The sequence below is a fragment of the Vulpes vulpes genome, chromosome 14 (assembly GCF_048418805.1).
Source record: "Vulpes vulpes isolate BD-2025 chromosome 14, VulVul3, whole genome shotgun sequence".
NCBI lineage: Eukaryota > Metazoa > Chordata > Mammalia > Carnivora > Canidae > Vulpes > Vulpes vulpes.
In genome coordinates this window covers 71,889,482-71,903,510 of record NC_132793.1, presented here as the reverse complement: position 1 = coordinate 71,903,510, position 14,029 = coordinate 71,889,482, and the positions used below count along the sequence as shown (strand labels likewise).

Here is a 14,029-nt window from a genome sequence, read left to right as displayed (position 1 = left end):
TGACTTATTTTGGTGAGCAGTACAATGCAAGGTTCTCCAGAGGAAGTGTTTTCTATTAATGATCCTGGCAGGAGCCGTAGTGCAGGTGGGAGGGATCAAGTGTAAGGGATGCCACAAATGAGCAAAAAATTAGAGTAGAACTGTGTAAATGTTTGGAAGAGACAAGTGATATTCTGAAGACTTTAATTATCATCATCTTTGTGATATATTTGTATTTACTTTACTTACCAAGACCTGACTTTTGGTGCCTCAAAGAGTCATGACATTGTAAAAATCCTGTATAAATCAAACTTTGCAATCATCACATTGATTTCTTCTTTGTATTTTAAAATGACATTTGATAGTGATAAATTACAAAGTTAGGAAGCTTCTTCCCTCACAAGGAAAAAAAAACAAAATAAAAGTAATGTTTAAAGTCCCATACTTAGTGTGAGTTTGCTCACAAGATTCACTGGGCCTGTGCTTCAGTTCAAGTAACTGTAAAATGCATGTGGCCATTTGTTTATAGCATGACTCTATTTATTGAGGTCCATCTTTCAGTTATTCTCTCGAGAATTTTTTCTGGGTAACTGATATCTGCACTGTCCACTTCTTCAACAGCAGGGCATCCCAGATAATGAAAATAAATACATTGAGAACATTAGATAGTGATGCAGATGGCTCTGAACCTCCCAAACTGTTGTCCAGAATTTTCCCTAGACAGCAGTAGGACCACACAACATCTGAAAACCGAGTGCAGAAACTGAGCCAGCACTAAAATGTGTCAGTCCAGCTCCTTCTGGGAGCCAGGGACACTGACATCCCTGAGGGCTGGAAGACTGGGCTCTCTCAGAGAAAGTAGGGCAACCAGATAAGAGCTACCCAGAATACGGTCCGGCTCACCTGCTGACTTGGGGCATTTTCTCATGTGGAAGGAAAAGCAAAATTTCGAGCTGGCTAATTTTGCTATCTGTTCGTCTACCTGAAGACCTTTGTTTCCAGAAGCTCTTAGTAGTCTCTCTTTGCTTTCATCAGCAGTTTTTCTGTGCCATGCCTGGGTGTAGGTATTTTCTTTTTATTTTGGCATTTACCCTGTTGTGGCTTTGTAGTGTTTGAAGCTGTGACCTGGACAGTCACAAGCTATTATTTCTAAAAAAAATTGCTTCTGCCCCATTTGCAGTTTTTCCTTCTGAGATTCTGATGTCCATATCCCATAGATCTTTTACCCCCCTCTCCCTGTGCGCCCCGCACCCCACACCTCAGTACCCTTTTTCCTCCCTTTTTCTCTTAGGTTTCACTCTGATTTTTCTTGTTGCTGTTGTTGTTGCTTTTCAGACCTATTTTCCATTTACTAATGATCTCTTCAATGTGTCTTGACTTTTTATAAACTCATGTATCGAGTTCTTAGTTATTACAGTTTCTTACTTTTAGAATTTCCATTTGAATCTTTTTTTTTTTTTGGTAGTTTCCAGTTCTTTGGTAAAATTCTCTTAGAGTCTAATTTCTTAAACATATTACTCCCATGAAATCTGTATCTGGTAACTCTGACAGATCTCCTACTGATCTGTTTCTATTTTCTGTTTCATTATCTTGATTTTTTGTTGTTGTTGTTGTTCGTTTGTGTGTTTCTTTGGGTCCTTTGGTCCTGTCAGCTGGTATGCTGGCTAATTTTAGTTGAGGAGAGGTGAAGCTGGAAAGGTAAACTAGAGCTGGTCACTGAGAACCTTGAAAATGAAATTAAATAATTTGAACTTAATTTTCACAGCAATAGAAAGGTGTTGCAGGGCTTAAGAAGGCAACTGTTTTCAGATTTGTACTTGAGAAGCATTACTCTAGCCTCAATGTGGGGAATGCATTAGAAAGCAGAAGATAAGGGTGGGAGAAACCAGTAGGTAACATCTGCAGGAATTTGGGCAAGACAGGATGCTCATAGATGCCAAGAGAGATAGAAAAGAATATATACATTTAAGAGATACATATGGGATACAATCAATCAACACAGTGACTCCTGTCTTTCATATTTTGGAAAGAGTGGAGAAAAATGGTGTCATTTACCACACTAGATGAAATTGGGAGCAGTTCAAGTTCAGGAGAAAGAGAACATATCGAGAACAAATCATTGGTGACCCCAATGAGCAGCATTCCGTTGGAGTAGTTGAGGGAGAAAGCACATTGCCGTGAGTTGAGGAGTGGATGGGGTGAAGAGGTAGAGAGTGAGCACAGGTAATTCATGAAGTTTGGCTCTGATGGGAAGGAGAAAGACTGATAGATTGTATGTGAAACTAGGGAGATTATATATCTTGAAGACAAAAGACTCTGACCATGATTAAATACCATTAGGAAGAAATAACCAGAGCGGGAGAGGCTGAAGATATGAGAGAAAAAGCTTTATTAGTAGGGACTATCCCTGAGAAGACTCTGGAGGACATGGCACCTGAAGCTCGGCGTGCAGTATCTGCCTTAGACTCTCAGAGCTAAAGGATACTTTTTTCTCCTAATAGGAAAAAAAAAAGAATATGGGGGTGCTGGTGGTCAAGGACTCATTTTGGTGGCAGGATGGTGACTGAATTCTTTGTAGGTGGCTTCTGTTTTCAGTATGAGATAGGGAGGCTTGGACATCTGCTACAGGGGACTCAAGAAACTAAAAACTTTTAAGAATTTGGGTAGAACTGCCACACAGCACCAAAGATCTAGCTGAAGTCAGATATGATGAATTTATACAGTGGCCCCATTCTGCAGGGTGTTATGAGTTGTTCCTTGCAGTTCCCAGCATTTGAGAGCAAGTGTGGAAGAAGCAGTGGGGCAGTTAGGTTTTCCTGAAAAAGGATTTTTGGCTGGTGGGATGGCTGGTGGGGCTCTCTGAAGAAAACAGGACAAAGAGTGAGAATATTGGCAAGCTGATGGACCCTGGAGGAGAAAGTAAAATAAAAGGTAGAAGGATGAGAGGTAGAAGGATGAGAAGACATCAAGGATGGAGGTTCCAGGTCATTTTTTTAAGATTTTATTTATTTATTCATGAGACACAGAGAGGGGGGTGGGGCGCAGAGACACAGGCAGACTCCATGCAGGGAGCCCAATTGGAACTCGATCCTAGGACTCCAGAATCATGCCCTGGGCAGAAGGCAGGGGCTAAACTGCTGAGCTACCCAGGAATCCCCAGGTCATTTTTTAAAAAAAGATTTTATTTATTTCTTCATGAGAGACACACAGAAAGAGGCAGAGACACAGGCAGAGGGAGAAGCAGGCTCCCTGCAGGGGAGCCCGATGCAGGACACGATCCCAGGACCCCGGGATCACACCCTGAGCCAAAGGCAGACGCTCAACCACTGAGCCACCCAGGTGCCTGTTTCCAGGTCATTTTGATGGTCATTTGATGGACTCCATAAGTCCAAGTATTCTAGTTTGGATGACTGGGATTATGATGATTTTTAACTTATATAAGACAATCAGTTTGCTTAAGAGAGTCTTGGTTTATACCACTTTGCTGGAATAATTAGTAGGGTGTTCCATTTAACTTTCAAAGTGTTCTGGTTTAGCTAATAAATTATATGGCCTTGGTATCTATATGGAGATGGCATGGACCAGGCTTGATAGAAGGAAGATGATGAGTTCAACTGTGGACATGTTAAGTTCGAGTAGTTTATGGGAAATTCAGATTGAAAGGTCAAGTAAACTTAACAGACACATGCAGATACAACCTAAATTCAGTCATAAAACATAAAACAGTACTAAATGACTTATAATTTACTATCTTAGGAATCATTTACTAATTTGCAGACAATACATTAAACTTCTAGAAAATGTTCTCATTAAATACTCAAGAGCCCTTTCTAAGTATAAATTGTATGGCCATTCTTTGATAGAATGAAAAATATTAATCACCTGAGGAATAATTTTAACATTGAGCAAATGGTCAATCTGGGAAAACAGGTCAATGGACTGGTTAAGTTGAATCATACCTCAAAACATCACAAGGTGGCAGCACAACTACAATACGACATAATTAAGGGAAAAGCTTCCTTTCAGATATTTCTGCAGTCAGAATATTTGGGAATTTATACCCATTGTACATGTATGCATGAATATAGGCTTTTTTCATTTAAAAGTAATTGCTTCTTTTTTATTATTGCCCACTTGAAAAAGTGAAAATTAAAAAGTTTTATTTTTTAACATGTGCGTTATTTTAAAACATTTTAGATAGACTAAAACACAGGATCACTAATATACATTTACGGCATTCCTAATATGGTCATTAGTGTATAGGCGATATATATATAAAACACCATAGTTACAAATGTTTTGTAAATTGCATCGATTGGTGTATTGTAGATAGTTTTATTTCGATTATCTTTTTAATACATTTAACTAGTGAAGATGGATTCAGTAACTTCATTTGTTGACTTTTATAAGGCGAATGTTCAGAAGTCTCATGGAGAAATTCTTGTTTGCCATATTCTAGTAAAAGTAATTTTAGTGTAGGCTAGGGTTATCCAGCTTAGCCACTAAAAATTACAGGACACCCAGCTAAACTTCGGGTGAATAACAAATAATCTCATTAGCATAAGTATGTACCATGAGGTATCTGAGATATACTTGTAGTAAATATTATTCAATTATCCTTTGGATTTTATATGGCAATCATAGTATGGAGGGTAGAGAGGAGAACTGGGGAGAAAAAGGAAGTTGCTGGGAAAACCAGAGAAACCCAGGATTTTGGACTCCAAATCTGCTCTAAGGTTTAGAGGTCTTTAGGAAAAGAATTATAAATGGACCTGAACTAGGCTGCATTCTGTGGCGAACTCATTTGTATGCTAAGCTAAACAACGTGGGCTCAGGTTAATCAAGTACTCTGGTGAATTACCATCTACACCACACATTGATTACTGATTTTTAAACAACAAAATGCAACAACATATATTTAAAGCTGGCTTGGTATTGGACAAAATTGAATAAATAACTACAATTCAGACATTTTGGGGTCTTACCCAGGTTCAGAGTTATCATTATGAAAATCTGTCATTAGAGTATCAAGGCTCGGAAATGCCACTTTAATTTCATTTAATTCAACAAACATGTCTGGCACCTTCAATATGCAGAGGACTACGACTCTGTGATAGAAAGATTAATAACACACTGGTGTTATCCAACTCAGTGGACATTTATAGTTGATAAAATAAAAGTTAAGATCAAGTACAAACAATGGAAAAACTCATTTTTATCGATTTTTTTTTCCTGGATTTCAGTTCATGGTTAGCTGTTTTCCCCTTTGTTCTTTCCTGGGATGATTTCCCTCTTCCATATGATTTTCAACAACCATTTTAATAGCAAAGACTTCCGAATGTCTCTTTTCATCCACGACTTCTCCCCTGTGCTGAAGATTATATGCATTCAACTCACATGGGTCCTTGACTGTCCCATCGGTCCTTCCTAAATTAGATTCACTATATTTACCCAGAAACTTTTATTTTTCCTTCATTTCAGTCTTAATCAGTCACATCTCTCTTTGTGTTATTGTCTATCCTTGAAACCCTCACACTATTCTTGATGTCTCTCTTTCATCCAATAAATGCGTCCTTATTAGATGATGCCTACAGTGTTCCAAGCCTCTCTCAAGTCATGTCCAGCCTCTAGTCTTCTTTTCCTTAAATGTAGAGTTTTATTGAAATGATCAATTCTATTTACATTATTCGTTTTTTACCAATTATTATTATTTAAGTCTGGGAAGATTTCATGCATTTAGCAACACTGAAAAATCAGAAGACTAAACAGGAAACAAAGGCTGAGTGAGGAAATGGCCTGAGGTTGGAAAGTGTTCAAACATCTGGAATATAGGCACTGGGGATAAAAGGCCAGGAGACCCCGAAAGCCCCACATTCTACCCTGTACTGGGCACTGACAACGGTTAGCATTTGTAGGGCACCAACTGAGTGTCTAGCATCTTGATATCCTTGCTAGGTGAATAATGCAGACCCATGATCCTTCTTCTCCTGGTACTAGGAAAGAAGCGGAAGGAAAGTATCTAAATCTGGGTTATCAGTCCTGGCAATTTAAAAGGTGGTGAGAACATCTTTATATAAGAACAGATCAGTATCTTACTGGAGTACTAGACTGTGGTGGTACAATCAAGGGGATGTAATCAATGAGAACATAAATCTGAAAAAAACTAATAAAATGTGGCTATCATTATACTGTTAATTAAACATAAAATGGGAAGAAATTTACACAAAGGACTCTGATTAGTGTTCCTTATATAAAGGCAAGGCAAAGCTTCATTTTTGCCCCTGCAGTTAGTTTACCAGAACCTATAATCAATATCAATGTCAAAATTTCTCTATAACTAATTGTAGTGAACTATCTGAGCATTTATTTTAAAAGATGTTGACTTTGACCCATATTTGCAACATGATGGCTCATTCCTACACTTGCCCTATGCAGATGTCATCTTATTCCCTCAGCCTTTTCATGCAGAGGAGTCCTTGGGCCAAATATGTGCATTCTGTTGCTCCCTCCCTCTAGACCTGGACATTGAGGGTGGCCTAAGGGATCAAACGGTAGGACCTAAGAAGCTCTGGGCATTACACCTGTCCAGGGGCAGCAACCCAAGCATGGCAATGAAGGGCTGAGAGCACTGAGAGCAAGTTTTGGCAAAGTAAATGGAAGGGTTCAAAAGGATGGGCTCTGGATGCCCCTCCTGGTGGGAGGGAGGAAACTTGGTTCAGGCAAAAGCTCTGGGGAGAGGGTGAAAGGACAGGTTGATCAGGCTCAGCTGAAAGGAGCCACTCATTAATAGGACTCAAGGTCCTTTGAGTTTCTAGAAACGAGTCCTTCCAGCCTCACATATGGAGTGGGGTAACTGAGAGATTGAAGACCTTGGAGGACTCAATCAGCTTAATTACACCCTTTGGTGGAAGGATAGGAAGGCCCCCAAATGTTTGAAATTCTTTTTACAGAAAACAAAACATTTACTTTAGAGACATAAAAGGCTTGAAATGTAAATGCATGAGTGAAACTCATTCACACTGAAGTGTAATCAGTCAGTCAAGAAATCAATAAACCAGAGAAGTATCAGATCCTCCAGGGTGGGGGGTAGAGTGCAGGAGCTTCACTTTATGAGATAGAGGCAGGGTGGAAGGTTTGAATAAAGGCAAAGCAAAGAGCCCCAGGAGACTATGAAGGCAAACTTCACCTACGTGGCAAATTTGACTAGTGATTCACGATGTGCATCCATCTGTCTTCTCCATCAGCTTGTGAACTCCTTGAGCCAATTACTCTGCAACACCTAGCATGGTGCCTGGTGCAAATGGTAGGCACTAAATCATTCTGTGTTCAATCTGAATTTTAGATGCAAACTGGCAGACAGCAACTGTGTGCAAATGAATTTTTGCTTTTCCTGTCCATCCAAGCAGACAGATTATTGGAAGCCTCACCCTCCTGGAGTTCTGCAGTGTCAGAGCTGCCCTCCCAGGCCCATCTGTGCCCACACAACCAAAACCCAAAGCTCTTATCCACTCAGCTAGAGACCAAACAAGGAAAATGATTTTAAAGATGCATGCTCAAGATTCTCTTAATACAGAAACCAGGAGGCTAGAACTTTTTGTGTGTTTCTGTTACTCTGTGTACCTCAGGGTCTTGCAGCATTTTACATTCATATCAATCAACTTCGACTTTCTGATTTTTTCTTTTTTAATTTTATTTATTCATTTGTTTGACACAGAGAGCCCTCTGTCAAGCAGGGGAGCAGAGGAGGAAGAGGGAGACGCAGGCCCCCCGGCTGAGCAGAGAGCCTGACCCAGGGATCCATCGCAGGACCCGGGGATCATGACCTGAGTCAAAGGCAGATGCTCAACCCACTGAGCCACCCAGGAGCCTTGACTTTATGATTTTTTTAGAATGAATTTTCATGGCATAAAGTGAGGGTCCCAGCACATTGTGCTAGCGCTAGCGTGGTGCCTGGCAAATAGCAAGTATTTAATTTTTTTGTTGAATGAGCAAATGAATGCATGAATGATCAAGAGAGGTGATCCACAATTCACAATAAGAGAGCCAACAAGAGAAAAATTCACACAGTATAAGTGGAGGAGACTGATCCAAGATACTATTCATGAAACTTTATGATAAGTTTGGGAAAATCCAGATTTACCATAAAAATAATTTGAATTTTTTCTTAATTTCGTTGGATTTTATTTAATACAGTAAATGTAACTGGAGTATAGTAATTGGAGTTCAGTAACAAATCAAATGATTTGTGTTCTCTTTGGGTTAAGCAAGGCTGAAGAAAAGGGTAATTTCTGTTGCCCTTACAAGTCTGAGAACCAGTCCCTGAACTGTAGTTGGTTTTCTGTGACTTTTATTTTGTGAGTTTGCTTTGTTTGTTTTTGTTTTGCCTTGTTTTGCAAATAGCCTCCTGGCTTCTGGCAATCCCCCCACCTCAGGTGTTCCTCTCACCCCCCTGTTACACTGTAAAACAATGAATATGGGCTCACAATAGTCCAGCTCCCTTTGCTATTTTCAACAAATCCTGGCTCTCTCTGTGGCTAAGAACTCTTCACCTCCAGGTCTCCACCACCGGGAGAAGCCAACCTGTGGACCTACTACGTACAACATAACCGAGAACCCACTTAGCAACAGACCATTTCAGAGAGCTTGGCTGGTTCTCTCACAAATTTGTTCTTGTCTGGTATCACTGAGCCATCTGAAATCATTAATGACAAAGTTCTAATCCACGTCTGAAGTCCTGCTTTTTCACGGCCTCTGGCTTTTAGGTACTCCAACTACAAGTATGGGATTCATTCTAAATCACGAGGATGGTCAGATGAAATTGTTAACAGAATGGTTTGTTTCTGGTAGATGATAACTTATTGGAAATAAGAATTAAGATAATATGTTTTATTTTACATGATTGATAGTGTTTCCAGCCACCACCTCTGTTCAACTCAGGCTATAATTTTGTGGCATTAATGAAAAAGGACAGGACTTAATGAGAGGCTCTCCATGTTTCACAGTGTAGGTCTTACTGCCATACACAAAACCCAAGTCCCCTAAGTAGTAGGAAGCTTCCATTCCACACTAGCAGGCCTAACTCGATTTGTGGAGCTCTAGAGCTCACTCAGCAAGTAACCAATTAATCATTTTTTTCTTACCTAGGCATTTTACCTTCTAATATGAATTTCAGAACTTGTCTTGATTAATGCTGATGTGCTGAACACTGTTGCCATTAAGTCATAGATCTTGCAAAAAGCCACTCAGAATAATAATTCACATACTCCCTGGAGAAAAGTTTTTCAAAATTCTCAAAGTAATATTCTGATGGATTAATCCATGACATCCTGACGCTTCTTTCAAACAGTGGCTTTCCTTGGAATAGTTGTTCCCTAGGATTTTTTTTTCCTGTTATGTCATTTTAATAAAAGCAGTGTTCCTGCTTCAAAACTGCATTATGAATGACATTTATTGAAGAAGCTGTTATACCTGCTACTTATTAGTGTTTGAGGGCAGTACTCTGTGCAATATACCTCTAGGGCCCCCAGACAAATTTTGCTACTATCCTTTCACATTTAGTAAAAAAATATCTAGAGAATATATAATATGTGCTGGTATCTGTGTAATAGCCTCCCTTTTAAGCTAGTAACTATTTCCCCATTTAAACTCGGCAACACTGAACTTTACAGAAATGTATTTCCGTTTGAGAAATAGTGGTTCAAGATTCAAAGTCTCCCCATCCTTTCTTGAGCTAGGTCATGACATCGCTGTAAAAAAAACACATCCTCTATTAGAAGCGGGTTACAGTTATTAAACTATATCCTCATGGAGGCAGAAAGTTGATGGTAAATTACCCAGTAAAGAGTAAACTGATTTTAAATGCAACTACCAGGAATTGAATCAACAGTTAAGTGGTGCCTTGATTTTTAAATTATATAAAAGTCACTTGCTGTATTTTTTCTTTCTTTCCTTTCTTTTCTTTCCTTTTCTCTTCTTTTCTTTTTTCTTTTCTTTTCTTTCCTTTCCTTTTTTCTTCTTCTCTTCTCTTCTTTCTCTTCTCTTCTCCTCTTCTCTTCTCTTCTCTTCTCTTCTCTTCTCTTCTCTTCTCTTCTCTTCTCTTCTCTTCTCTTCTTTCTCTTTTCTCTTCTCTTCTTTCTCTTCTCTTTTTTTCTCGCTGTATTTCTACTGTGAGCACCTACACCGACGCCTGGCACACAGTTAGTGTTCAACTTCAGCAGAAGTCTCAGAAGTTTTTAGAGAGGCTGGTGCAAAAGCCTTCTTTGACTCAACCACTAGGTGGCACCCAGGGACCGTACTTGACACGCGGACCCGGCCCAGACCCTACCTTTCTGGGTGTAAATAAAGAGCTGCATTATTAATTTATGCCATCAGGGCCACTCTACACCTAATATTTGTTTAACCAGCTGTTTCCTCTAATTCTCCTTAAACACTATTGATTAAAATCCTAAGTATGTTCAGGTTTCATCCCTCCCCATTTTCCTCCAACAATATTTTGTTATTTTAAATAACAGACTAAGTACATTTAACTAACACAGACCAAGTATCACGGTTGGTTACTAACAGTGAATCCAGGATGTTGGAAAGTTAACGAAAGGCAACAGAAGACTGTGATTGTAAAAATCATTTGCAAATTTGTAGTGCATTTTGTTGGAATTTTAATTGGTGGAATACCATTTTTCTTAAAAAAAAAAAAAGTAGTCTGGAAAATAAAATATGCATGGGAAACAAGTAAAAGGAAATGAAAAGAAAACCAGCACCAGTGTTTTCTGGAAAAGGGAATTATTTTCTCAAAGGGATTCGTGTTCCTTTTTCCAGAAACTTAGGACAGTGCTACCTTAAGATTTAAAGACTTCTTCCACTGTTCAGAAAATACCAGTGTTCTAGAGCGCAGATGTTAAAAAGCAGGACTTTGGTAAACCATCTACTCATAAAGTATCTTTCTGCGAATACTGCCAAAAGTATTTATCCTGGATGTGTTACTTGCTCCCAAAGGAAGGAAGGGGAAGTGAAACCACTAGGGATATAATGAATTGATTCTTCTCTGTGAAAGTCTCTTCAGCACTTCTAAATTACAGTGTCAGTCATTCCTCTGAGAGACAGGGCCTGCTGACAATAAATAAATGGTTCACTTTATAAGGACATGATGGTCTCCGCTGTCTTGTTTCTCATAGAAAGCCCAGATCCACAGGACACTTCTGGAATATTGGCCTCTGGGTACATTCTCCCCTGGAGCCGGGTGATCTTTTGAGGCTGTTGGTTTTCTCGGGCTCATTTAATTAAGTTTAAGGAAAATGACTGCTACTTATCTAGTTTTTCCATTTTAAAAGCCGTTTCCAATTTTGTGAAGAGGTTACCAGAAATGTAACATCATTGTCTCAGCTTAAACAATTAAATTATTGAGAACGGACAGCCCCTAAATGACTAAAGACTCATGAATGCTCAATAGACCTCTGGCATGCATTCTGTTTTCCTGAATGGAATCGAAAACTTCTTTAGTAGTGGAAATAAATGGAACTGAAGTTAAACACAGATGTAAGAATTAAAAGTTACCCAAAGAGAACTACTATGATGTATTTTTGGTAGAACAGTATTCCCATCTTATGATCCCATTAAAATATTGAGGTCTTGGAAGTATGTATAAAATTACCACGAATTTAGTACACTGAAATGATCAAATAGAATGATTACCAGAAACTACATTTGTAATGAATAGATACTACATTTCACTTAGGAATTAATTCACAGGCTTTATTTCTTAAGAACCGTTAGCTTCAAGAAGCCAGCCAGTATGTTTGATTTTATGACATCACGCTGGAACATGTACAGGAACACTTTCCATCCTAAAAATTCCCAAATGTACCGGTCACTCTGTGTATTTTTCCAGTGATAAATGAAAATAAAATAACTTATTTTCAAAATAATAAGCCATCTCATTTTGAACACAACAGTCAAATTCAGTGGAAGAAAACAACTTCATTTGAGTCCAAATGCTCAGATCTGCTTAGAGTGGTCAACAGTGTGAACACGTAAATCCTTTAAGCAACTTTTAACAGTAATCTTAACAACTACGACTATAAAATATTTTTCATTACCTTAAAATTAATTATCCATCAACATCATTCAGTGTATGAAACACATCATAATTCTATTATCTTAATTTCAAAATTAACTGGCGGAGCTGGGACCAAACTTGGTAACATCTCCAAGACTATCAATCTCACAGGTATTACCTATGATTACAGCGACTTTCTTTTCCACACAAACCTATATATTCCCGAGAACAAAACTCATAAATCTGGAATGGACATTCCCATTTCTCAGCATTTCCTTCAACGTATACAATTTTTTTTTTTTCCATCTCAGGTGCTATAAAAATACTTGTTGAAATACAGATGGAAAAGCCACCACTTGGAAACCACGCGCCTACCAGATTTACAGCAGCACTAGCAAAAGCCAGGCTACTAGGGTTAATCCTTACCCCCAATCTAGTATTTTATCTGACAATTAAAAAAAAAAAAAAGTTGAGATGTCTTGTTAAATTCAGAGGAAAATTAAAGAAAATAAGAAAATGTGTTTTCATGTATAGATATATACATCATAATATGTATGAAATCTTAAAGGCCCTAAGGTTTGAGAGGAAGAGTGAAAAATGTAGGGAAGTTTTACCTTGTCCTGAAATCCAGAAGTTCAGATGCTCTCAAGTGCTGCTGAGGTTGGAGCCTGGAGATCAAGTGAAGCGAGTGCTCTCTCTCCTCACCTTAAGTTTGTCTCTGGGCAAGTGTGTGTGTGTGTGCGTGTGTGAGTGTGTGTGAGTGTGTGTGCAGAATGTCTCTTTGTGGCGCTGGATGGCAGAGGTCCTGGTCCTGGGAAGAAGGAGGCACTTTCTCACCAAGAGCAGAAGAAAAGCAAAGCGTCACCAGGAAAGTTCTCCTCCCAGATCCCCTAATTACAGCCCAACGTGCACTTCATGCAAACTTCAGGGAGGAAGGGAGGGGCCGCTCTGTGCCCAGATCTGGGGAAACAGCGGCTCCTCAGATGACTCCCCCTCTGCGCAGGGCGCGGGCATCCGTCCGGGGCGCGGGGAGCAGGAGCGGGGCCCTGCGCCCTCGCCCTCGCCCTCGCTCCCGGGCGGGACGGTCGCCTGCTAGCCTCTGCCGAGGAAGATCCAAGGGTGGGAGATGTCCTGGCTTCCCCGGGTCCCTCCCCCAGTCGACCCAGGGTGACTGGGGGAGAGGCAATTAGGGCAAAGCTCCCTGAGCTGGAGGCGCCCTTCCACCCACCTTGCGAGGCGTGTGCTTTCTTGTGTACTGGACCCGGTGCCGGGACTGGGTTTGACTCTGCGCTGCTGTTGTGTCCCGGGGTGCGGAGCCCCAAGACCCTGGAGTTATTTATAGAGCGAGGAATGCGCGGGGCAGCCGAGGTGGGTGGGGTTGGCTTCTGGATCCCGACCCGGGATGAGAACCAGATGGGCGCGGGGCGCGCGGGGCGCACACACACGCACACGCATGCACACACACATGCACACGCACACACACATGCACACGCGCACATACATGCACACGCACACGCGCACACACACACGCACACGCGCACACACATGCACACGCGCACATACATGCACACACGCGCACACACATGCACACGCGCACACACATGCACACGAAAATAACCCCCGGGGAAGAGGCTGGGACGCGCGGGAAAACGCCTCCTGAACAAACAGACGTGTATTTATAACTCCTGGGAGAGTATATGGGCCCATTGATTCCCGCCTTGAGTAACCAAGGGTTTTGGAGAGGAAACGGCTTCATATTTCAATAACAGAGCCACCTTTGATGGAGCCCAGGAGGGGAAAAAAGAAACACACCGCAGGAAGCGAACGGCAGTTGGGGCGGCCGGGAGGGAGCGGGGCTGGCCCGGGGCGAGGACAAGCAAACAAGCCCCCGGGGCCCCGAGCCAGGAGGAGGCGAGCGCGGGCTGGGCGGCCTGGGAGCCGGGGTGCCGGGCGCCGGGGCGCGGGGCGCTGGGCGGCGTCCAGGGGCTCGCGGCAGCG

At 41.0% G+C, this 14,029-nt stretch overlaps 1 protein-coding gene across 1 annotated transcript in view; it reads right to left on the bottom strand.

Annotated features, from left to right (window-relative positions):
* Positions 1-13,159, bottom strand: part of HAPLN1 (hyaluronan and proteoglycan link protein 1) — a 77,004-nt gene extending 63,845 nt beyond the window's left edge. Inside the window, exon 1 of the mRNA XM_072736865.1 lies at positions 12,646-13,159. The gene's annotated coding sequence lies outside the window, so the exon portion shown is untranslated. The remainder of the gene's footprint in view (positions 1-12,645) is intronic.
* Positions 13,160-14,029: the final 870 nt, after the last annotated feature.